Source organism: Cherax quadricarinatus, chromosome 59 (genome assembly GCF_038502225.1).
Source record: "Cherax quadricarinatus isolate ZL_2023a chromosome 59, ASM3850222v1, whole genome shotgun sequence".
Classification (NCBI taxonomy): domain Eukaryota; kingdom Metazoa; phylum Arthropoda; class Malacostraca; order Decapoda; family Parastacidae; genus Cherax; species Cherax quadricarinatus.
Genome location: NC_091350.1, coordinates 1,025,506 through 1,052,155, shown reverse-complemented (window position 1 = coordinate 1,052,155; position 26,650 = coordinate 1,025,506). Strand labels below are relative to the sequence as shown.

Here is a 26,650-nt window from a genome sequence, read left to right as displayed (position 1 = left end):
CACACACACACACACACACACACACACACACACACACACACACACACACACAAACACAAACACAAACACAAACACAAACACAAACACACACACACACACACACACACATATCTATCCCCCCTCCACACACACACACAGACCCCCTCTCCCGCACACACACACCCATCCCCACACACACAAAAGATCTTGGGGTGAGTATAACACCTAGCATGTCTCCGGAAGCACACATCAACCAGATAACTGCTGCAACATATGGGCGCCTGGCAAACCTGAGAACAGCGTTCCGATACCTTAGCAAGGAATCGTTCAAGACACTGTACACCGTGTACGTCAGGACTATATTGGAGTATGCAGCACCTGTTTGAAACCCGCACTTGATCAAGCACGTCAAGAAATTAGAGAAAGTGCAAAGGTTTGGGACAAGGTTAGTTCCAGAGCTAAGGGGAATGTCCTATGAAGGAAGATTAAGGGAAATCGGCCTGACGACAATGGATAACAGGAGGGTCAGGGGAGACATGATAACAACGTATAAAATACTGCGCGGGTTAGACAAGGTGGACAAAGACAGGATGTTCCAGAGATGGGACACAGAAACAAGAGGTCACAATTGGAAGTTGAAGACTCAGATGAGTCAAAAGGATGTTAGGAAGTATTTCTTCAGTCATAGAGTTGTCAGGCAGTGGAATAGCCTAGAAAGTGACGTAGTGGAGGCGGGAACCATACATAGTTTTAAGACGAGGTATGATAAAGCTCATGGAGCAGAGAGAGGACCAGTAGCAACCGGTGAAGAGGCGGGGCCAGGAGCTAAAATTCGACCCCTGCAACTACAAATAGGTGAGTACACACACACACACACACACACACACACACACACACACACACACACACACACACACACACTCGCTCAGAGGTCATTCAATGAAAGTGTTCTGCCATCGCCTAGGACACACTTGAGCTGGATTGTTCATGTCTGTATTAATGTATTCTCGCACCCAGATACTTTTTTTTTTTACACAGTCAATATTAGGACTCACAATTTCTATACTGTCTTGTTTCTGCAGCCTCTGTCCACGTCTTGTGGACTGTGTCGTTCCGTTACTGACGAACCCACCCACTGCTGGAACTGGTCGTTACTCGGAATTTCGTTCAGAGTATCCACATAATACTCCTTCATTTTCACTAAAATATATCTCACATTATGTTAGCGTGGACCAGCACTGGCTCGAGTATATTTATTGTATTCTTATTTTGGTACAAAGCTACTGAGGAACAATATATGACCTTTTTTTAAACGCATCTGTCCTATATTTGCAGTTTTTTTTTTATTTTGATGATACACACTGCTGGTCTTGGCATTTACCTTGCCTCTGTTTGGGAGATGTTAAGTCTTTAATTATGTCTGGTGTAGTGGACTATGTCCGCACTGTCTGGTAAACTTTAAGTAAAAAGGGTTTGCTTCAGCTTTCTATAAAAATCATTGGGCTTAAGTGTTTGCCCAGGTTTACGGAACAGATGAACCTCGTTTCTGTCTGCCTTATCAGTGTTTATACCTTGTAGTTAGTAGACTTACTCTGACCAAATGGTAGGCTAGGTAAGGTTTGTCAGGAAGGAGGACAAGTGTTTCCTGACTCGGGTTTTAGTCATATGATGACCCGCCATTGGAGCTTTTGGTCATCTGACCGAGGCCTTCAACTGGCTTACCGGTCCACCCCTTTAAAAACTATGGTTACTGTTATAACCATTTACCAGATGGTATTCACACAATATGCAGTTGGACTGAGATACATGTCTTAATGTTTATGCATGTCATAAGAGTTTATGTTTTGTATAATTTATAAGATCAGTCAAGTGGTTCGTGGTTATAATTATAACCACAATTTTTAAAGGGGTGGAGGAGTAAGCCAGTGGAAGGCCTCGGTCAGATGATCAAAAGCTCCAGCGGTGGGTCATCACATGACTAAGACCCGCGTCAGGAAACACTTGTCCTGTTTCCTGACAAACCTAGCTTTAACTAACTTCTTAAAGGGGAGCCACTTAGAGGATCATCCCTTAACGCAGGTGCCTTGATTCCAGTGAGGGGAAAAGATGTCTTGATGCCGATGAGGGGGGAAAAGATGCCTTGATACCTGTGGCATGCAGAGAGTACGTAACCTTTATTCAGAGCACGTACACACCCTCATTAAAAGGCTACCTCCAAACCAGCGAACCAGGTAGCTAAGGATTTGATGACTTCGGGGCTCCATTGTCAAATCAGCACCTAGGTTCAGCCAGTCATATTGTGGAACTGGCAATTGTGGAGGTGACGTGGACACCACTCTCATTCTCACCCTTGTCATTTTCACCCAGCTGCTGGTTGAACACGGTTGTCCACTCTGTCTCCAAGCTGTGTCTTTGCCTCTTGATTTACCATGTTATACACATACATTTCCAACTGTATATAGTGTACATACTTGTAAATACTTATAATCGCTCTTGGTGAAGGAAAATATAATTCAAAGTCATTCAACTGTGTTTGTTCTGCTCCTTGCTCCCATTTACACCCAGGATAACAGGCCATATTGTTCCTGGGTTGTAATAATGCCAGTGAGAGGGAAAAGATGGGATCTCTTGACCAAAGGAATATTATCTTAACCCCTTTACCTTAGATCGAACCTGATTATCTCCCATAATATCCCAGATGCCAAAGAACCCCTGCAGGTTTAGGATTCCCCCCAATCAAAATAACAAATGGTGTCGCGTGGCTTTATCATTCCACTACAGAAACTGAGGAAGATGTGCCGAGGTAGTGTGAGGGAATCAGTCCCACAGTGTCATCATAACATCGACATCCGTATCAAGGGATGTTTTTTCCTGACGGGCAAAACAGCTGGGGTGACGAGCGAAACAGCGGAAATGACGAGCAAAACAGCGGGAATGATGGGCAAAACAGCAGGAATGACGAGCAAAACAGCAGGAATGACGAGCAAAACAGCAGGAATGACAGAGCAAAACAGCAGGAATGACGAGCAAAACAGCAGGAATGACGAGCAAAACAGCAGGAATGACGAGCAAAACAGCAGGAATGACGAGCAAAACAGCAGGAATGACGAGCAAAACAGCAGGAATGACGAGCAAAACAACAGGAATGACGAGCAAAACAGCAGGAATGACGAGCAAAACAGCAGGAATGACGAGCAAAACAGCAGGAATGACGAGCAAAACAGCAGGAATGACGAGCAAAACAGCAGGAATGACGAGCAAAACAGCAGGAATGACGAGCAAAACAGCAGGAATGACGAGTAAAAATAACAGAAGGGAGAAACTATATCCAGGTCACCAGATGAGGACTAAACAGATGATGAAACCCTTTAAGGCGGGGCGAAACGTTGTCATCAGTACTTTCGCCCTCGTTGGGTTGGTCAGGAGAGAATATTTTTGGGAGACAATTTGCAATTTATGGCATTTTACTGAGAACACGTTTCGGCCACCAGGGAATTGATGACGCCCCTGATGGGCGAAACGTCTTCTGAAGTAAAATGCCATATACCGCATTTTGTGTCTTCTTAGCATACCTGTCGGTGTATAATACATTGAAATAGAGTATACTGTATTTAACAAATACAACGCAACCATTCTTTTTCAACGCAACAAATTTTTTCAACGCAACCATTTTTTTTTTAACGCAACCATTCTTTTTCAACGCAACCATTCTTTTTCAACGCAACCATTTTTTTCAACGCAACCATTCTTTTTCAACGCAACCATTCTTTTTCAACGCAACCATTCTTTTTCAACGCAACCATTCTTTTTCAACGCAACCATTCTTTTTCAACGCAACCATTCTTTTTCAACGCAACCATTCTTTTTCAACGCAACCATTCTTTTTCAACACAACCATTCTTTTTCAACGCAACCATTCTTTTTCAACGCAACCATTTTTTTTTCAACGCAACCATTTTTTTCAACGCAACCATTCTTTTTCAACGCAACCATTCTTTTTCAACGCAACCATTCTTTTTCAACGCAACCATTCTTTTTCAACTCAACAATTTTTCAACGCAACAAATTTTTCAACGCAACCATTTTCTCAACGCAACCATTTTTTTTCCACCGCAACAGTTTTCCAACGCGACATTCTTCAACGCAACAATTTTATCAACGCAACAATTTTATCAACGCGACAATTTTTTCAACGCAACATTTACGTCTCTCCTAAACCAAAGACTAATGACTACGTGTTTTTTTTTTTCTCCCAGGCTAAGAATGATAATAGTCTTTGCCGTCCTGTGACAAAACTCGAATGGGGAAATTCCCATGCTGGACGTAGGTGATGAGGGGATGAGGGAAGGAGGGGGGAGGAGGGGGGAGAAGGTTGTGTGTGGGAGATGGGAATTGGAGGAGAGGAGAGAAGGAGGTCAAGAAGGCTGTGGGGAGAGAGAACTTCTGATAACATTTTATTATTATTATTATTATTATTATTATTATTATTATTATGTTCATGGATCGCTAAAGTCGTAAGTGTTGTACAGAGTTTAAAAATGGAAGGTGACTGCTGACAGGTCAAGGGTCTGTCTGCAGTCACGATACACAGTTTTCAGGACAGATACGACATGGCCCAGTAACGAGGAATTATTATTCAGTTGATACAAATGATGCCTTGTGGGTCATTCGGTGAATGGAGGCTGTGACTCGACCCCCCTTCCTTTAGCAACCACAGTTAGGCGAGCACAGACACACTCCCTAAATGCACTCACCCTAGTCCCTGTATTTAAGCAAATCTCTAAACTCGTGTGGATCTCTCATGGCAGAGACTGGCGGAGGCTCGAGCCTTCATCCGGCTCACGAATTGAGAATCGTAAGATAAATACATGAGTGAGTGAGGGTGGGTGTGAGTTGGACCTGACTAGCTTGTGCTACTAGGTCTGATGCCGTGCTCCTTCCTTAAGTGGAAGTGGCCTTACTAGGTGGGTTATTGGTATACCCCGGGGGAGGGGTGACATGGACCTGCTTCGCATGGGTCAGTAGGCCTGCTTTCTCATGTTCTTAAGAGATGAAAGGTCGGGAAAGGCAGAGGATCCGAGATTCGACCCCTTGCAGTTACATGTAGGCAAGGACAATTTTTTTTTTTGTAGTGGGCACAAGATCATCTTCACGTTTCCTGTGACCTTCACGTTTCATATCCGTATTAGTTTTTGTGAGAGTAAAAACTAATCGTGTCGTGAAGCGCAAACGCATTTTTTTTCCTTATTTATCATTATCTCCCCCAAACGTGACAAATCTCCGGATTGATCTGACATCTCACCCACCAGCATAGTAGTTAATAATAGTTCCTATTGGCTAGTGATAGTCCTCATCATCATCTAGTAATAATTTATATTAGGTAGTAATAGTTCCAGTGCATTGGAACTTTACCACCAATGTTACCATTAGGAACCTGACCAGCAAGTAACCCACAAGCTCAGGTCAAATCAAGGTTGCAGTGTATGTCATACTATGTGCAGGTCAATGAGAGAAAGTATATGTAGGGGAGACATCCAGTGACCTACACACCAATACCAGACGACGTAAACATGCAAGCTTCACCTGTAGTGTTAGCAATGTCTGTGTTCCTCACAGGAATAACAGCAAGCACTTGATGAAGTGGGAGGATAATCAAACTCATCAGCTATAAAAGTCGCTGCCTGGAATCTGCAATTACGAGTCTTGGCAATAGAATTGTGAAGAATACTGCAGAGTTTTAACTTAATTGAATTTAGGCTGTGAGAACATAGCAGTAAGGTGACATCAGTTTACAATAATCAGTAAATATTTTATATATACTCAGGAGACAGAAACTCAGGAGATAGAAACTCAGGAGACAGAAACTCAGGAGACAGAAACTCAGGAGATTGATTGATCTGTATATTTCGACCTTCTTCTGGGATCCTCTTCAACAGATCATCATCCCTGCTGAAGAGGATCCCAGAAGGGGGTCGAAATATACAGATCAATTAATTTCCTAAGTGTCTCCATGTGGGTTATTATTGAACATTAATTATATATATATATATATATATATATATATATATATATATATATATGTCGTGCCGAATATATATATATATATATATATATATATATATATATATATATATATATATATATATATATATATATATATATATATATCTCACACAATGTAAAAATCTTTCTCAGGATTGGAAGACAATCCTAACACAATAGTTTTCTTTGCTCCGATATACAGGTTAGTGTCTGGCTAAGGTATTGGCATCCTGTTGCAGGGTGGGCGGGGTGGCGGATCTGACAGCAGTGGGTGAGGTGGTGGGCGCGGTGAGGTGGGCGCGGTGAGGTGGGCGCGGTGAGGTGGGCGCGGTGAGGTGGGCGTGGTGGGTGTGCGTGGTGGGTGTGCGTGGTGGGTGTGCGTGGTGGTGAACAGAAGGGGTGGATGTGGTAGTTTTGCCTGATGGGCGAGTGTTGTGGTTGCCGTGTGGTGTGTGGGGGTGCTACTGGGACAACGTCTCGCCCTGTGGGAATCTTCATCAACTGAAGAGAAACGTTGTTTACAATAAAAAGCAGTTCTACAATATTTCTCTTTACGTTGCTGTTGTCTGCGGCACTGCGCGAGGACGCGCTGGGTTGCTGTTGTCTGCGGTACTGCGCGAGGACGCGCTGGGTTGCTGTTGTCTGCGGTACTGCGCGAGGACGCGCTGGGTTGCTGTTGTCTGCGGTACTGCGCGAGGACGCGCTGGGTTGCTGTTGTCTGCGGCACTGCGCGAGGACGCGCTGGGTTGCTGTTGTCTGCGGCACTGCGCGAGGACGCGCTGGGTTGCTGTTGTCTGCGGCACTGCGCGAGGACGCGCTGGGTTGCTTTTGTCTGCGGCACTGCGCGAGGACGCGCTGGGTTGCTGTTGTCTGCGGCACTGCGCGAGGACGCGCTGGGTTGCTGTTGTCTGCGGCACTGCGCGAGGACGCGCTGGGTTGCTGTTGTCTGCGGCACTGCGCGAGGACGAGCTGGGTTGCTGTTGTCTGCGGCACTGCGCGAGGACGCGCTGGGTTGCTGTTGTCTGCGGCACTGCGCGAGGACGCGCTGGGTTGCTGTTGTCTGCGGTACTGCGCGAGGACGCGCTGGGTTGCTGTTGTCTGTGGTACTGCGCGAGGACGCGCTGGGTTGCTGTTGTCTGCGGTACTGCGCGAGGACGCGCTGGGTTGCTGTTGTCTGCGGCACTGCGCGAGGACGCGCTGGGTTGCTGTTGTCTGCGGCACTGCGCGAGGACGCGCTGGGTTGCTGTTGTCTGCGGCACTGCGCGAGGACGCGCTGGGTTGCTGTTGTCTGCGCTTCTACGCGAGGACGCGCTGGGTTGCTGTTGTCTGCGCTTCTACGCGAGGACGCGCTGGGTTGCTGTTGTCTGCGCTTCTACGCGAGGACGCGCTGGGTTGCTGTTGTCTGCGGCACTGCGCGAGGACGCGCTGGGTTGCTGTTGTCTGCGATACTGCACGAGGACGCCCTGGGTTGGTGTTGTCTGCGGTACTGCACGAGGACGCGCTGGGTTGCTGTTGTCTGTGGTTCTACGCGAGGACGCGCTGGTATCGTGACTGAATTCCGCACAATTGGTACCTTCTTCCTACACTTTAAATTCCTACCTAACCGGACCCAGAGCTATTTCTCAACCATAGTCTTACTTATAGTTGACCTCGTAAATAATATGGCCAGTGACATCTCTCTGTTGTTTTTAAGCGTGTACTGCAGTGACAGATTTATATGGGTGTGACTTGGACCTGCATAGTATAGGCCAGTAGGCCTGCTGCAGTGCTCTATCTTTCCCGCAGGTGTGCAATGTGCCAGTTCTTCTCGTTAAATAATACTAAGTAACTTTATGCCTTCAGGTCATACTCTTTTTATTATATTTCCTATGTAAAGTAAAAGGACACAAGTGCAACTAATGTGACATTTTATTGTGGCAACGTTTCGCTCTCCAGGAGCTTTATCAAGCCATTTATCAAGCTCCTGGAGAGCGAAACGTTGCCACAATAAAATGTTACATTAGTTGCACTTGTGTCCTTTTACTTTACATATTGTCGGTAATTCTACCAACTTTATTACTATATTTCCTCTGTTGCAGTGTTACATAATGTACTACAGCTGTGCTGTACATGAGAGTTACACGGACTTAACAATCTAAAAATCATGTCTTCATCTGTACACAAGTGTCTTTCTCCACAAGCAATGTGTGTGCTTCTGTCCTACTCTATATGACAGGTAAATGTAGGAGAATCAGCTGAGGATGTTACCCCTGTCATGGTGCATCACAGACACTGCGGTTTTGTAGACGCAGTCGTGAATTCGGTTAACCAGAGCTGGGAGACTTCAACTGGGGGTTGATCCTATGACACGTTCTCCCGTTACGGGCTCAGTACTATTTTCGTTCGTGTGTGGGGCTATCTCAGAGGACAGTGTTCACCTCTTCAGTGTCCTCAAATTAGTTGAAGGGAACACTGGAGTATATTGGCAAGACACTCCAGTGCATCTCAGGGAGGCTCAGAAACGGCTCTTCAGCCTCGAAATAATCCGGGAGAAAAATGACCTACATGATGAGGTGGTGGATACTAACTCCATACGCAGTTTTAAGAATTGGTACGGCCAGGCACACCAAGCATGAAGCCAGTAGTATAGAGATGAGAACCTGGGCTAGAAGCTGAGACTCGAACCCCTGAGCCACAACTAAGTGAACCCATGTTGACACAATGAGGCAAACAGACCAAAGTCCAAGAAATGAAAAAAAATTAACTATAAAAATCAGAACAATAAGGCAAGATGAATAAGACTCCAGGAACAACACTGACCAATTATTACACAGATTAAAGACAGGAAGAGCATGCAAGGGAATAAAAAATAGTTTAAAGAAATGTAAATAGCTCAAAGATCAAGGATGACGGTGACGAAGAGTGGAGAGAGAACAAGAGAGAACAAGAGAGAACAAGAGAGAGAGAGAGAGAGAGAGAGAGAGAGAGAGAGAGAGAGAGAGGAGTTCTGAGTGAGCACTGAACGCGTTAAACATCTCGTAAGAGAGTGAGAAAGAGTGAGGTGATTGTAAGGAAAGTGCATAAGGTAGAGTGGGTAGAGAGATGTAGGAGCAGAGCGGCTGTGATAGACGCATGCCTGCTGGACTTCCAGCAGGCATGCGTGAGCGTGTTTGATAGGAGTAAATGGAGACAAATGGTTTTCAATACTTGACGTGCTGTTGGAGTGTGAGCAAAGTAACATTTATGAAGGGGTTCAGGGAAACCGGCAGGCCGGACTTGAGTCCTGGAGATGGGAAGTACAGTGCCTGCACTCTGAAGGAGGGGTGTTAATGTTGCAGTTTAAAAACTGTAGTGTAAAGCACCCTTCTGGCAAGACAGTGATGGAGTGAATGATGGTGAAAGTTTTTCTTTTTCGGGCCACCCTGCCTTGGTGGGAATCGGCCAGTGTGATAATAAAATAAATAAAAAATATTAAAAACAGGTGGGGATATAGTGCTGGAGTGGTTGGTGTTTGTGTTCAATATATATATGAAGAAAGAGAAGGTACCAAAGGATTAGCAGACAGCACACATATCCCTTTTATAAGGGGTTAAGAAACAAGTGAAAATTTAAGAATATGGGGAATAAGCTTGCTGAATATACCAAGTAAACATTTAAGATAAAAAAAAATGAGGATTGTCCGAAAAATGCTTCAAACCGCTCTAAATCGTCGAAATATATTTTTTTAAATATTTCACGTATTTTTAAAAATATATGAAATGTACAATAAAATCAAAGGGTTATGGGTTAAACAAGAATTGGGATTAAAGAATACCAAAGAGGATTTAGGATGTTAAGGATATACGTAGATTGTTGACATTGATACAGTAGTACTCGGAGAGAACCAAAGGTGTGTTTGCTGCATTTATGGATTTAGAAAAGGCATATGATAGCCTGAATAGTGTAACTATGTGGCGATAGAGCAAATGCAGGGAGTAGGTGATAGGCGAGACTCAGGTTAGTGTACGTAGGAGCAAGGGAGAACTATTTCCCAGTGAAAGTAGGACTTAGACAGGGATACATGATGTCACAATTGGTGTTTAACATATATATATATTTATTTATGCAAGCTTTAAGTGCCAAGTTGGTATATATGAGAAGAACAATAACGGTGAACAAAAACTGAGGCTGTTCACTTCACGACTGAACAAGGTCAAGAGGGTGTTAAATTGAACTAAGTCACGTTTATGAGTGTGTGAGACAGTCATGTGTGTGTGTGTGTGTGTGTGTGTGTGTGTATTTTACGTCTTCCTCGCCATACCCCCCCCTCACTCTCTCCCTCACTCTCTCCCTCACTCTCTCCCTCCCACTCACCGTCCCAACCACGCCTTTCCTGCTCTAGATCCTCTTCCTGAGAGTCCTTCTCTCCTCTGTTTCCTAATCCTTCTCCTCTTCCTCTTTCATTCATCTACTGGCTCATATATATTCATTATCTTTTCTCAATGATCTTCCCATCCCCCCTCCCTGACCATCCATCCCATCACCCCTCCCTGACCATCCATCCCATCACCCCTCCCTGACCATCCATCCCATCACCCCTCCCTGACCATCCATCCCATCACCCCTCCCTGACCATCCATCCCATCACCCCTCCCTGACCATCCATCCCATCACCCCTCCCTGACGATCCATCCTATCACCCCTCCCTGACCATCCATCCCATCACCCCTCCCTGACCATCCATCCCATCACCCCTCCCTGACCATCCATCCCATCACCCCTCCCTGACCATCCATCCCATCACCCCTCCCTGACCATCCATCCCATCCCCCCTCCCTGACCATCCATCCCATCACCCCTCACTGACCATCCATCCCATCCCCCCTCCCTGACCATCCATCCCATCACCCCTCCCTGACCATCCATCCCATCACCCCTCCCTGACCATCCATCCCATCACCCCTCCCTGACCATCCATCCCATCACCCCTCCCTGACCATCCATCCCATCACCCCTCCCTGACCATCCATCCCATCACCCCTCCCTGACCATCCATCCCATCACCCCTCCCTGACCATCCATCCCATCACCCCTTCCTGACCATCCATCCCATCACCCCTCCCTGACCATCCATCCCATCACCCCTTCCTGACCATCCATCCCATCACCCCTCCCTGACCATCCATCCCATCACCTCTCCCTGACCATCCATCCCATCACCCCTCCCTGACCATCCATCCCATCACCCCTCCCTGACCATCCATCCCATCACCCCTCCCTGACCATCCATCCCACCACCCCTCCCTGACCATCCATCCCATCACCCCTCCCTGACCATCCATCCCATCACCCCTCCCTGACCATCCATCCCATCACCCCTCGCTGACCATCCATCCCATCACCCCTCCCTGACCATCCAGCCCATCACCCCTCCCTGACCATCCATCCCATCACCCCTCCCTGACCATCCATCCCATCACCCCTCCCTGACCATCCAGCCCATCACCCCTCCCTGACCATCCATCCAATCACCCCTCGCTGACCATCCATCCCATCACCCCTCCCTGACCATCCATCCCATCACCCCTCCCTGACCATCCAGCCCATCACCCCTCCCTGACCATCCATCCCATCACCCCTCCCTGACCATCCAGCCCATCACCCCTCCCTGACCATCCATCCCATCACCCCTTCCTGACCATCCATCCCATCACCCCTCCCTGACCATCCATCCCATCACCTCTCCCTGACCATCCATCCCATCACCCCTCCATGACCATCCATCCCATCACCCCTCCATGACCATCCATCCCATCACCTCTCCCTGACCATCCATCCCATCACCCCTCCCTGACCATCCATCCCATCACCCCTCCCTGACCATCCATTCCATCACCCCTCCATGACCATCCATCCCATCACCCCTCCATGACCATCCATCCCATCACCCCTCCCTGACCATCAATTCCATCACCCCTTCCCTGACCATCCATCCCATCACCCCCTCCCTGACCATCCATCCCATCACCCCTCCCTGACCATCCACCCCATCACCCCTCCCTGACCATCCATCCCATCACCCCTCCCTGTCCATCCATTCCATCACCCCTCCCTGACCATCCATCCCATCACCCCTCGCTGACCATCCACCCCATCATCCCCTCCCTGACCATCCATCCCACCACCCCTCCTGACCATCCATCACATCACCCCTCCCTGACCATCCACCCCATCACCCCTCCTTGACCATCCATCTCATCACCCCTCCCTGATCATCCATCCCATCACCCCCACCTCTAGCATCCCTCCCCTCAAAACACACCCCACCAACCAGCCCCACATCATTATTCCCCCCACCATAACAAATCTCCCCACCAACCTTCCCCTCCCTGCCCTACCCCCTCCCTCCTCATCCCCCACCTCCAACACGCCCTTCCTGACCTTGACTTTCCGCCTCACATGCGTTAGTGAACCGGACCGGATTCGTTCGAATTACCGGATTCATTCCAAACGGACCAAGCGAACCCATAGAGACAAACCTGACTCGTATTGTGGCCTCACACAGTAAAATCTCTTTAACACATAAGAGGCATTTAGACTGTTAGTATTTTGTATGTTGTGTTTATCTCCCTCTACCATAAAATGTATTCTTTAGCTGCGAATTTTTTTTTTATTGGAGAATTTGTTGATCAGAAACAGACAAATAATATTTCGTGAAAGTAAACATGCGCAATACCTGGGTAGGATTATTATGATGTTTCGCCCAATAGCGTTTCTTTTTTTATTTCTAGACGTCAAGGTTGAGTGACTGAACACCCATCAAGACTGAGGGACTGAACACTGCCATCAAGACTGAGGGACTGAACACTGCCATCAAGACTGAGGGACTGAACACTGCCATCAAGACTGAGGGACTGAACACTGCCATCAAGACTGAGGGACTGAACACTGCCATCAAGACTGAGGGACTGAACACTGCCATCAAGACTGAGGGACTGACCACTGCCATCAAGACTGAGGGACTGAACACTGCAATCAAGACTGAGGGACTGAACACTGCAATCAAGACTGAGGGACTGAACACTGCCATCAAGACTGAACTGACACTGAGGGACTGCCATCAAGACTGAGGGACTGAACACTGCCATCAAGACTGAGGGACTGAACACTGCCATCAAGACTGAGGGGACTGAACACTGCCATCAAGACTGAGGGACTGAACACTGCCATCAAGACTGAGGGACTGAACACTGCCATCAAGACTGAGGGACTGAACACTGCCATCAAGACACTGCCATCAAGACTGAGGGACTGAACACTGCCATCAAGACAATCAAGACACTGCCATCAAGACTGAGGGACTGAACACTGCAATCAAGACTGAGGGACTGAACTGAGGGACTGAACACTGCAATCAAGACTGAGGGACTGAACACTGCCATCAAGACTGAGGGACTGAACACTGCCATCAAGACTGAGGGACTGAACACTGCCATCAAGACTGAGGGACTGAACACTGCCATCAAGACTGAGGGACTGAACACTGCCATCAAGACTGAGGGACTGAACACTGCCATCAAGACTGAGGGACTGAACACTGCCATCAAGACTGAGGGACTGAACACTGCCATCAAGACTGAGGGACTGAACACTGCCATCAAGACTGAGGGACTGAACACTGCCATCAAGACTGAGGGACTGAACACTGCCATCAAGACTGAGGGACTGAACACTGCCATCAAGACTGAGGGACTGAACACTGCCATCAAGACTGAGGGACTGAACACTGCCATCAAGACTGAGGGACTGAACACTGCCATCAAGACTGAGGGACTGAACACTGCCATCAAGACTGAGGGACTGAACACTGCCATCAAGACTGAGGGACTGAACACTGCCATCAAGACTGAGGGACTGAACACTGCCATCAAGACTGAGGGACTGAACACTGCCATCAAGACTGAGGGACTGAACACTGCCATCAAGACTGAGGGACTGACCACCTCATCTTCCACTGTCTCCCATACACAGTTTCTCTACCGAACTTAAGAACTAGGTGGAAATAAATGGTATAAAATACCGACACAATGGAAATATAAACACAAATGCAGTATAATCTCCTTTCCAAGCTACCCAAGTTTTCAGACTCTATAACCCCACTCGGTACATCATCAGATGCAGCATTCTTCACCTGACCTCAGCATTCTGAACCGGACTATAAATACTCGCGTTCCTTCCACCCCAGGTAGATCTGTTTGTGACTTGAAAAAGCCCACTGTGTGGGCGAAACGTAGTCAATAAAGGATCACATTATACTGCATTTGTGTTTATATTTCCTTAAGAACTAGGTGTTGGCAACACTACTTCACGACGATGATACCCAGGAATCATCAGACCAGTGGCATGCAACACCGACATGTTGATGAACTAGACACGTGCAACACCTGTGTCTTTATTTTTTACAAAACAAAGATTCTCAGGTGTTGCACGTGTGACTAACTCACCAATTTACAAAGGTGTTTAATATGTTTATAACTCATCAAGGTACTCAGGTGTTGCACATGTTTCTAACTCATCAAGATACCACAGGTGTTGCAATCAACTTCTCGGTATTTTATAAGATAATATATTTCATCACGTTAAGCTAGATTATATATTTTGATGTAATATAAAAATTTTTTGTACTTTCTAAGGAAAATATTATAATATATATATTGGTGGCCCGGTGGCCTGGTGGCTAAAGCTCCCGCTTCACACACGGTGGGCCCGGGTTCGATTCCCGGCGGGTGGAAACATTTCGACACGTTTCCTTACACCTGTTGTCCTGTTCACCTAACAGCAAATAGGTACCTGGGTGTTAGTCGACTGGTGTGGGTCGCATCCTGGGGGACAAGATTAAGGACCCCAATGGAAATAAGTTAGACAGTCCTCGATGACGCACTGACTTTCTTGGGTTATCCTGGGTGGCTAACCCTCCGGGGTTAAAAATCCGAACGAAATCTTATCTTATCTTATTGATCTAAGGACATCTAAGCTAAAAAAAAAATAAATTCTAAATAATGAATTTAAATGAGATACATTTAGATTTAGAAAGGGAATCGAAAAGTACGAGTTTAGAAATAGAGTTGTAGTCGAGTAGATTTAGTTTCAAAGTAGATTTATTGAGTAAACTGAAAAGTAGACTTTAGATATATACCAGTATGAATGGTTGGGTTTGAGAGAGACTTTCCTAGCATGGGCTAGTGTGGCGACTGTATAGTTCCTTTGTTCTTATGTTATAAATGATAGATTGAGTTCCCGGTCCGTGTATATATATGTCGTGCCGAATAGGTAAAACTGGTCAATTAAGAACTCATTTCAAATTGAGTTCTAAATTTTTTTCTTATACGTTTAAATATATGTATTTTTTTCATTTATGTTAATGAAAAATTAATAATTTTGTACCAAAAGAACCTTAGTAAACTTACCTAACCTTATCATAACAAGCGTAATTTAATTTAGCCTAATCCAGCTATATATATTATAGATAAGTTTACAATATTTTAATAATAAACAAAAACAATGAAATATATTTTTTTTTCGTTAGGTTCAGAATGATTTTTGTGAAGTTATTGCACACATAAATTTTTCCCTTGCCGTATTCGGCAAGAACAGCATTACTATTGAAGCCAAAAATTGCAAGTTTTACCTATTCGGCACGACATTATATATATACTGCCAATATCCCAAACCCCTCCTTTAAAGTGCAGGCATTGTACTTCCCATTTCCAGGACTCAAGTCCGACTATATGAAAATAACCGGTTTCCCTGAATCCCTTCACTAAATATTACCCTGCTCACACTCCAACAGATCGTCAGGTCCCAAGTATCATTCGTCTCCATTCACTCCTATCTAACACGCTCATGCACGCTTGCTGGAAGTCCAAGCCCCTCACCCACAAAACCTCCTTTACCCCCTCTTTCCAACCCTTTCGAGGACGACCCCTACCCCTCTTTCCTTCCCCTATAGATTTATATGCTTTCCAAGTCATTCTACTTTGATCCATTCTCTCTAAATGACCAAACCACCTCAACAACCCCTCTTCTGCCCTCTGACTAATGCTTTTATTAACTCCACACCTTCTCCTAATTTCCACACTCCGAATTTTCTGCATAATATTTACACCACACATTGCCCTTAGACAGGACATCTCCACTGCCTCCAACCGTCTCCTCGCTGCTGCATTTACCACCCAAGCTTCACATCCATATAAGAGTGTTGGTACTACTATACTTTCATACATTCCCTTCTTTGCCTCCATAGATAACGTTTTTTGACTCCACATATACCTCAACGCACCACTCACCTTTTTTCCTTCATCAATTCTATGATTAACCTCATCCTTCATAAATCCATCCGCCGACACGTCAACTCCCAAGTATCTGAAAACATTCACTTCTTCCATACTCCTCCTCCCCAATTTGATATCCAATTTTTCTTTATCTAAATCATTTGATACCCTCATCACCTTACTCTTTTCTATGTTCACTTTCAACTTTCTACCTTTACACACATTCTCAAACTCATCCACTAACCTTTGCAATTTTTCTTTAGAATCTCCCATAAGTACAGTATCATCAGCAAAAAGTAACTGTGTCAATTCCCATTTTGAATTTGATTCCCCATAATTTAATCCCACCCCTCTCCCGAACACCCTAGCATTTACTTCTTTTACAACCCCATCTATAAATATATTAAACAACCATGGTGACATTACACATCCCTGTCTAAGACCTACTTTTACCGGGAAGTATTCTCCCTCTTTTCTACACACCCTAACCTGAGCCTCACTATCCTCATAAAAGCTCTTTACAGCATTTAGTAACTTACCACCTATTCCATATACTTGCAACATCTGCCACATTGCTCCTCTATCCACTCTATCATATGCCTTTTCTAAATCCATAAATGCAATAAAAACTTCCCTACCTTTATCTAAATACTGTTCACATATATATATGTATATGTATGTATATATATGTATATATATAATATATATATATATATAATATATATATATATATATATATATATATATATATATATATATATATATATATATATATATATATACATATGTGCGTGTGTGTGTATAGAGAGAGAGAGAGAGAGAGAGAGAGAGAGAGAGAGAGAGAGAGAGAGAGAGAGAGAGAGAGAGAGAGAGAGAGATAGGGAGGTATTCACCCACATTCACCATCATTCATGCAGTAGCTGTCTTGCCAGAAGTGTGCTGACATCAATTAAAACGACCCTCCGGGTAGAGAGCCCCGTACTCCTCCTTTCTTCCTTCTACCACAGATTTATGCAACCTCTTAGTCATCATATTTTTCTCCATCCTCTCTAAATGTCCAAACCACCTCAACAACCTTTCTTCAGCCCTCTAGATCATACTTCTAGTAACCGCACACTCCTAGTTTCTACACTCTATTGGATTAACACAGCTCACAGCGAGCGAAACGTTTCAATAGCACTATTGCTAGCGCACACATCTTACACACTGAGGTCTGTGGTTCGATCGGTTGGAAACATTAAGACGTGTTTCCTTAAGATACCTACAACCCATGTTCATTTATCAGTAAAATAGGTACCTGGGTGTTAGTCGACTGGTATGGGTTGCATCCTGGGACAAAACTGATCCAGTTTGCCCAAAATGCTCTGCAAAACAAAGGGCTTTCTATATAGTAGTATGTCATTGATGTCAACTATGGTCTGTATACCTTGTATTTGTAGAAATAAAGTTATTATTATTAATTATTATTATTATTATTATTATTAACAAATGGAGTTCAGTTGTACCTGTATTGTTTACATAATAGTCTATCTGACGCCATCTTTGACCGACGCTGTGTTGGGTGTGGGGGCGGAGATCATTTGCCGGAAACTATACCCGTTCCTAACCCACAGTAGATCCGGTTTGTGTCTGGGGACGCCCGTTCCGCCCAGCCCACGCCCACGCCCTTGAGTACCACCAAAAACAGACGGCAAGACGCAAAAAAAAAAAAGAACATCCCACAGGCACCTTCCAACCCTCGACAAACTCGTTCCATGACGTCACAATTACGTCACTGATTCCCGCAAAAGCACATGCCCCGCCCCTTTGGTGACGTCACTCGTGACGTCACCATCTTAGAAAACGGGGTATGGCTGTCTATAACTCAAATGTTTTTTCCATATATTTTTTTTTCACGCTTTTTTCTTGCATTTATTCGCTATTATTTCTCCGTATTGAAGCAATATAAAGAACTAGTCGTGGGTAGTTAGTGGTGTATAATAGGCGGAAGTGAGTCTAAACGGCGGGTGTTGCTGTTGTTGTCTTAATTAGGTTACGAAAATGTGAAATATGTGTGGCTGTATTAGGTGTGTGTGTGTGGGGGGGGGGATGGTTTGTGAGGGGAGAGGGAAGTGTGTGTGGAGGTAAGGAATGTGAGGGGGGTGGGAGGAAGTGTATGAGGGGGAGGGGGGGGGAGAGTAAATAAGTAAGACAAATTTTCTTAAAGATTCCAGTATACGACAGTTTTTTGAAGGACTCCAATGGAAACAAGTCACTTTCTTTTAAGGGGAGGTTATCCCGGGTAATTTACACTATGTATGGTCATTGTACTTATGTGTATCTCTGTCTCAATAACCTTATTTATAAATGCTTTTATTTGCCTGTGCCTAAATACATTGGATTGCTGGTTTCTTTTTCTGTCTCATAAACACGCTAAGATAACAGGGATATCTTGCTACTCCTACTTACACTTTGGTCACACTTCATAGACACGCACATGCATATATATATATATACATACATCTAGGTTTTTCTCCTTTTTCTAAATAGCTCTTGTTCTTTTTATTTCTTCTATTGTCCATGGGGAAGTGGAAAAGAATCTTTCCTCCGTAAGCCATGCGTGTCGTATGAGGCGACTAAAATGCCGGGAGCAATGGGCTAGTAACCCCTTCTCCTGTATACAATTACTAAAAAAGAGAAGAAGAAAAACTTTATAAAACTGGGTTGCTTAAATGTGCGTGGATGTAGTGCGGATGACAAGAAACAGATGATTGCTGATGTTATGAATGAAAAGAAGTTGGATGTCCTGGCCCTAAGCGAAACAAAGCTGAAGGGGGTAGGAGAGTTTCAGTGGGGGGAAATAAATGGGATTAAATCTGGAGTATCTGAGAGAGTTAGAGCAAAGGAAGGGGTAGCAGTAATGTTAAATGATCAGTTATGGAAGGAGAAAAGAGAATATGAATGTGTAAATTCAAGAATTATGTGGATTAAAGTAAAGGTTGGATGCGAGAAGTGGGTCATAATAAGCGTGTATGCACCTGGAGAAGAGAGGAATGCAGAGGAGAGAGAGAGATTTTGGGAGATGTTAAGTGAATGTATAGGAGCCTTTGAACCAAGTGAGAGAGTAATTGTGGTAGGGGACTTGAATGCTAAAGTAGGAGAAACTTTTAGAGAGGGTGTGGTAGGTAAGTTTGGGGTGCCAGGTGTAAATGATAATGGGAGCCCTTTGATTGAACTTTGTATAGAAAGGGGTTTAGTTATAGGTAATACATATTTTAAGAAAAAGAGGATAAATAAGTATACACGATATGATGTAGGGCGAAATGACAGTAGTTTGTTGGATTATGTATTGGTAGATAAAAGACTGTTGAGTAGACTTCAGGATGTACATGTTTATAGAGGGGCCACAGATATATCAGATCACTTTCTAGTTGTAGCTACACTGAGAGTAAAAGGTAGATGGGATACAAGGAGAATAGAAGCATCAGGGAAGAGAGAGGTAAAGGTTTATAAACTAAAAGAGGAGGCAGTTAGGGTAAGATATAAACAGCTATTGGAGGATAGATGGGCTAATGAGAGCATAGGCAATGGGGTCGAAGAGGTATGGGGTAGGTTTAAAAATGTAGTGTTAGAGTGTTCAGCAGAAGTTTGTGGTTACAGGAAAGTGGGTGCAGGAGGGAAGAGGAGCGATTGGTGGAATGATGATGTAAAGAGAGTAGTAAGGGAGAAAAAGTTAGCATATGAGAAGTTTTTACAAAGTAGAAGTGATGCAAGGAGGGAAGAGTATATGGAGAAAAAGAGAGAAGTTAAGAGAGTGGTGAAGCAATGTAAAAAGAGAGCAAATGAGAGAGTGGGTGAGATGTTATCAACAAATTTTGTTGAAAATAAGAAAAAGTTTTGGAGTGAGATTAACAAGTTAAGAAAGCCTAGAGAACAAATGGATTTGTCAGTTAAAAATAGGAGAGGAGAGTTATTAAATGGAGAGTTAGAGGTATTGGGAAGATGGAAGGAATATTTTGAGGAATTGTTAAATGTTGATGAAGATAGGGAAGCTGTGATTTCGTGTATAGGGCAAGGAGGAATAACATCTTGTAGGAGTGAGGAAGAGTCAGTTGTGAGTGTGGGGGAAGTTCGTGAGGCAGTAGGTAAAATGAAAGGGGGTAAGGCAGCCGGGATTGATGGGATAAAGATAGAAATGTTAAAAGCAGGTGGGGATATAGTTTTGGAGTGGTTGGTGCAATTATTTAATAAATGTATGGAAGAGGGTAAGGTACCTAGGGATTGGCAGAGAGCATGCATAGTTCCTTTGTATAAAGGCAAAGGGGATAAAAGAGAGTGCAAAAATTATAGGGGGATAAGTCTGTTGAGTGTACCTGGTAAAGTGTATGGTAGAGTTATAATTGAAAGAATTAAGAGTAAGACGGAGAATAGGATAGCAGATGAACAAGGAGGCTTTAGGAAAGGTAGGGGGTGTGTGGACCAGGTGTTTACAGTGAAACATATAAGTGAACAGTATTTAGATAAGGCTAAAGAGGTCTTTGTGGCATTTATGGATTTGGAAAAGGCGTATGACAGGGTGGATAGGGGGGCAATGTGGCAGATGTTGCAAGTGTATGGTGTAGGAGGTAGGTTACTGAAAGCAGTGAAGAGTTTTTTACGAGGATAGTGAGGCTCAAGTTAGAGTATGTAGGAAAGAGGGGAATTTTTTCCCAGTAAAAGTAGGCCTTAGACAAGGATGTGTGATGTCACCGTGGTTGTTTAATATATTTATAGATGGGGTTGTAAGAGAAGTAAATGCGAGGGTCTTGGCAAGAGGCGTGGAGTTAAAAGATAAAGAATCACACACAAAGTGGGAGTTGTCACAGCTGCTCTTTGCTGATGACACTGTGCTCTTGGGAGATTCTGAAGAGAAGTTGCAGAGATTGGTGGATGAATTTGGTAGGGTGTGCAAAAGAAGAAAATTAAAGGTGAATACAGGAAAGAGTAAGGTTATGAGGATAACAAAAAGATTAGGTGATGAAAGATTGAATATCAGATTGGAGGGAGAGAGTATGGAGGAGGTGAACGTATTCAGATATTTGGGAGTGGACGTGTCAGCGGATGGGTCTATGAAAGATGAGGTGAATCATAGAATTGATGAGGGAAAAAGAGTGAGTGGTGCACTTAGGAGTCTGTGGAGACAAAGAACTTTGTCCTTGGAGGCAAAGAGGGGAATGTATGAGAGTATAGTTTTACAAACGCTCTTATATGGGTGTGAAGCGAGGGTGATGAATGTTGCAGCGAGGAGAAGGCTGGAGGCAGTGGAGATGTCATGTCTGAGGGCAATGTGTGGTGTGAATATAATGCAGAGAATTCCTAGTTTGGAAGTTAGGAGGAGGTGCGGGATTACCAAAACTGTTGTCCAGAGGGCTGAGGAAGGGTTGTTGAGGTGGTTCGGACATGTAGAGAGAATGGAGCGAAACAGAATGACTTCAAGAGTGTATCAGTCTGTAGTGGAAGGAAGGCGGGGTAGGGGTCGGCCTAGGAAGGGTTGGAGGGAGGGGGTAAAGGAGGTTTTGTGTGCGAGGGGCTTGGACTTCCAGCAGGCATGCGTGAGCGTGTTTGATAGGAGTGAATGGAGACAAATGGTTTTTAATACTTGACGTGCTGTTGGAGTGTGAGCAAAGTAACATTTATGAAGGGATTCAGGGAAACCGGCAGGCCGGACTTGAGTCCTGGAGATGGGAAGTACAGTGCCTGCACTCTGAAGGAGGGGTGTTAATGTTGCAGTTTAAAAACTGTAGTGTAAAGCACCCTTCTGGCAAGACAGTGATGGAGTGAATGATGGTGAAAGTTTTTCTTTTTCGGGCCACCCTGCCTTGGTGGGAATCGGCCGGTGTGATAATAAAAAAAGCTTAAACAGCAAACAAAACATTGTTAACTATCAATTCACTTGCCATACATGAATCATAATGTCTGATACCTGGAGTATACCTGGAGGGTTTCGGGGGTCAACGCCCCCTCGGCTCGGTCTGTGACCAGGCCTCATGGTGGATCAGGACCTGATCAACCATCTAGTGCAAAACTAGTTCCAGTGATAAGATATTAGCTATGTATTTTTGGTCTTTACCTGATAGTAAGAGAGCACTGTCATTTGCAACCAGGAATTTTCACTAATAAGGGGTGGGCATGTTACTTAAATAGCACAGAAAGAGCTGGGGAGCCAAAATACTTCTTTGTGGAACTCCACTGTTATCAGCAGGGGTTCTGATTTCGTATTGTTGACCTTGACAACTTCTTTCCACTTGCTCAGGCAAGTCTGAAATCAGTCAGTAGAGCCTATCTTGATAGCTTGTGGTTTCTTACACGTGTTAAGGTTCACTGTATCAAACGCCTTTTGCTGGTCTAAGACCACCATGCTTCATATTTGTGTTCTTATATAATTCCTCAGGCTAAGAAGGTATTCTTTGAGTGAAACTTGTCTAATCACCAGAGGATGTTTTTGTCGTTAAGATACTTAACTACATGATATGCTGTTTACTCTAGTATTTTGGACATCACTGATTTAAAAGGATACGTGAGGAAATATTGGGACATATTAGATCATGTTTGGGTCCTGGAACCTTGATTACTTATGAAGTAATCAAGGTCCCCTCTGCAGAACACTCAGGTGGCCTCGGTCCTGCTAGATACTGGTACTTGTTATATTATATTGAGTTAGTCACCCAGATGGACCTGCCTTCTCTTTCTCCAGATTTGAAATCTACATCTGATGTTGCCTTTGGCTTCCTCCCAAAATCGCCCACAGAATGCGATGATTTCATATGGCTTTCTGCAGTAATCTGGGCTGTTCAGTTATTTTTTTTTAAAGCCTCTCCGAATTCTTGCTAAAACTTAAGTCGTTTGATGAAGTTCCTTTTAATTTAACATCGTTTGCCCTTGTTTGGGTTCAATGTTTATATGTCTGATGTTTGAGATATTGAGTAAATTCTCGATATTAGTTCCTCGGTGGGAGAAATGAGCTCGTGCAGGAGAATTTTCCCATATCTAACGCCACCTGACAACAAGCGGAAGGTAACAGTTCCGACACACTGCCTGGTTACCCAGCCTCTCACCGCCGCCAGTTACGGGTAATAGTAGTTACGTCATAGTAGTTACGTCACCTAGTCAATTTGTCACACTCAAATACACACACTCACACACACACTCTCTCTCTCTCTCTCTCTCACACACACACACACACTGACTCGAGGCCAGGAGCTGTGAATCGACCCCTGCAACCACAAATAGGTGAGTACACACGGAGACACCAGGTTGAATGAGATAGTTTCCTGTCTGATGCTGTTGCGGCTTCGGCGGCAGCGGTGGCGGCGGCGGAGGCGTTTTGGTGGTGGCAGTGCAGGATGCCGCTGGGAAATTTCCCACTCCCACGTTCGCAGCCAGTACTCAGAAAAACTTGGTCTCATGGACCCTGCCTACCATGTACGTTTAAAACTGGTGCAGGTGAAGGATAAACGCACATGGTATACACCTGGTGTACACAGTGAGTGAACGTACATGGCTGGTGCACACAGGTGGACCTGGCGTACACGAATGAACGCATATGGCTGGTGCACACAGGTGGACCTGGTGTACACGAGTGTTCGTACATAGTTGGATGCAAAATTAGGAGATGGGTAAATGAAGGTTAAAATAAAAAGACTAAAACTAGTCTAAACTGCAATAAAAACGCTAAAGGCTGTTTGGAAGCTTTATTTTAAGAATATTTATTGTCAGATAGCTACCAGTAACAACCTGGTTGATCAGACACTCAGGAAGTCTGGCTGGAAAATAAGACACTACTACATCCACCAATCATCTATTCGTAAACCCACCAATCATCCACAAATTACATCCGCCAATCATCTACACCAGTTACGTGTGTCTACCTGGAGTCTACCTGAAGTCTACCTGAAGTCTACCTGGGGTCTACCTGGAGGGTATTCCGGGGATCAACGCCCCCGCGGCTCGGTCCACGACCAGGCTTCCTGGTGGATCAGGGTCTGATCAATCTGTAATTCAAAACATTCTTTAATCCATCCAGTTATCCGTATAATTAAATATTTTTACGCGTTCATTTACCCATCCAGTCACTAATCCATCCATCCATCCATCCACACACACACACACACACACACACACACACACACACACACACACACACACACATTAATTCACATACCCATCGACCAACCAATCCATTTCCAAACCAGCCATATATCCATTAGCATACCAAGCCATCCATCTGTCCTCGGATATACCAGACTATCTGTTAGAGTATACACCAATTCATTTTACTGGTATTCATATACGACTCCATTTGCTATCCCCTCGCGCATCCACCAGTTAACTCAGCGAATATGCACTGAGAGTTCACTTTAATCCCTATTTTAAGGTTTAAAGTATCTTTGACTGGTGGTGAACAGGTTATAATAGCCTTAAATGGCCCTTTAGTGTAGTCGAGAGGCTTCAAACTTCATTCATTTAATTATTCCATCCACCCATTCACTCATTTCAGAGAGGATTCGATACCGTGTAAGCTGTTCAGCGGCCCTATATACCACAACAAAAAAGCGGACTGGGTAACAGTCCTTCTCACAAGCCTGTAATTACCCAATTTAAGTCCATTATAAGTTAACATCATCACGTCCTAATTTATAAGGCATGCCTGACTGTAACCTCTAATTACCATTTCGGTAATTACAGTTCAAAGTTATGATTTAAACAAGGACAATTGCTGTGGAAATGCATAAGTTATCAAATCAGTTACGAGGAGCGAATTAGCTAGAACGCTCAGTGTGTAGCTTATCGTTTTAACTATGGTAAACCACAACGTGGTTTATAATAATGTGCCGAGTAGGTAAACTGGTTAACTAGCAAGAGCTCATTTAAAATTAAGTCCTTTCTAAAATTTTCTTTTTTACGTTTAAATAATATATATATATATATATATATATATATATATATATATATATATATATATATATATATATATATATATATATACAGATATATATATTTTTTTCAACAAGTCGGTCGTCTCCCACCGAGGCAGGGTGACTCAAAAAAGAAAGAAAATCCCCAAAAAGAAAATACTTTCATCATCATTCAACACTTTCACCACACTCACACATTATCACTGCTTTTATATATATATATATATATATATATATATATATATATATATATATATATATATATCACTATGATCCGAGACGGACCGAAACGTCGTTGTAATCTTCTTTCTCCTATGTATATGGAAACATCTCATCAGTGAGACGACGTAAACGACATATTTCATCTCATTAACATACTTGTCGGTATATAAAACCATAAACATACACAGCATCGAACTTACCTGGGAGCAAAAGAGCTGTACTAATCTATCATTCTTCAGCTAGTTGGTTCTCTACTCCATTTGCTTCATACACAATACCAGATATATGGAGGTGTGTCAGTAACGTGTCCACACTGAGAAGGTCACAGTCTGACTGATCACTCTTTTTCAAGTGAGAGACTATGGTCAAGTACCGAGAAATAATGTGTGTGGAAGTGTTTTTCGGTGGTATTGAACAGTGGTTTAGTAATTCGATAGTTAATACTGCTTGATATTCCCTTGTACTTGTGGATTTTAGGATTTAAATGTATATATTATGCCTCAAGAAATCGTAATTACACGACTGCCAACAAATCACACAAAGGATGGGGGTCGAACCCATGGTAAGTGAGTCCTGAAAGGTCACAGGTTAGTGTCTGCCTGTGAGGTTGAGGAATTCCCTGCTATGGTTTGACCCCCGTCAGTTGTGAGATTTAAATGCCACTTTGTCTTAGATACGAGTCCTTACAGCACTGTTACGTCTATTTATATAAATACAACAGAGAACTTAAGGTTTAATCCACAAATAACCCGCTCATAGGAGAGAGAGGAGCTTACGACGACGTTTCGGTCCGACTTTGACCATTTACAAAGTCACACTATACACACACACACACACACACACACACACACATATATATATATATATATATATATATATATATATATATATATATATATATATATATATATATATATGTGTGTGTGTGTGTGTGTGTGTGTGTGTGTGTGTGTGTCATATATATTAACTATTTCAAACCTTGGATGTTCTGTTGTCATAGACAATAAATGTTACATATGTTTGCTCCTGTGATTTTATTGCTCAGTATTGTTATTAAACATTATGTGAGTCATGATATGCTAATGTTGATATGAGTGAGTGAGTAGCGTTGTTTCTGGGTGGGTAGCTATGCTGTCCTTGGGTGGGTAGCTATGCTGTCCTTGGGTGGGTAGCTATGCTGTCCTT

The 26,650-nt window shown here is 43.9% G+C and overlaps 1 protein-coding gene across 1 annotated transcript in view; it reads right to left on the bottom strand.

Annotated features, from left to right (window-relative positions):
- LOC128698826 (transport and golgi organization 4) overlaps positions 1 to 25,792 on the bottom strand; it is a 178,007-nt gene extending 152,215 nt beyond the window's left edge. Inside the window, exon 1 of the mRNA XM_070097659.1 lies at positions 25,666 to 25,792. The gene's annotated coding sequence lies outside the window, so the exon portion shown is untranslated. The remainder of the gene's footprint in view (positions 1 to 25,665) is intronic.
- Positions 25,793 to 26,650: the final 858 nt, after the last annotated feature.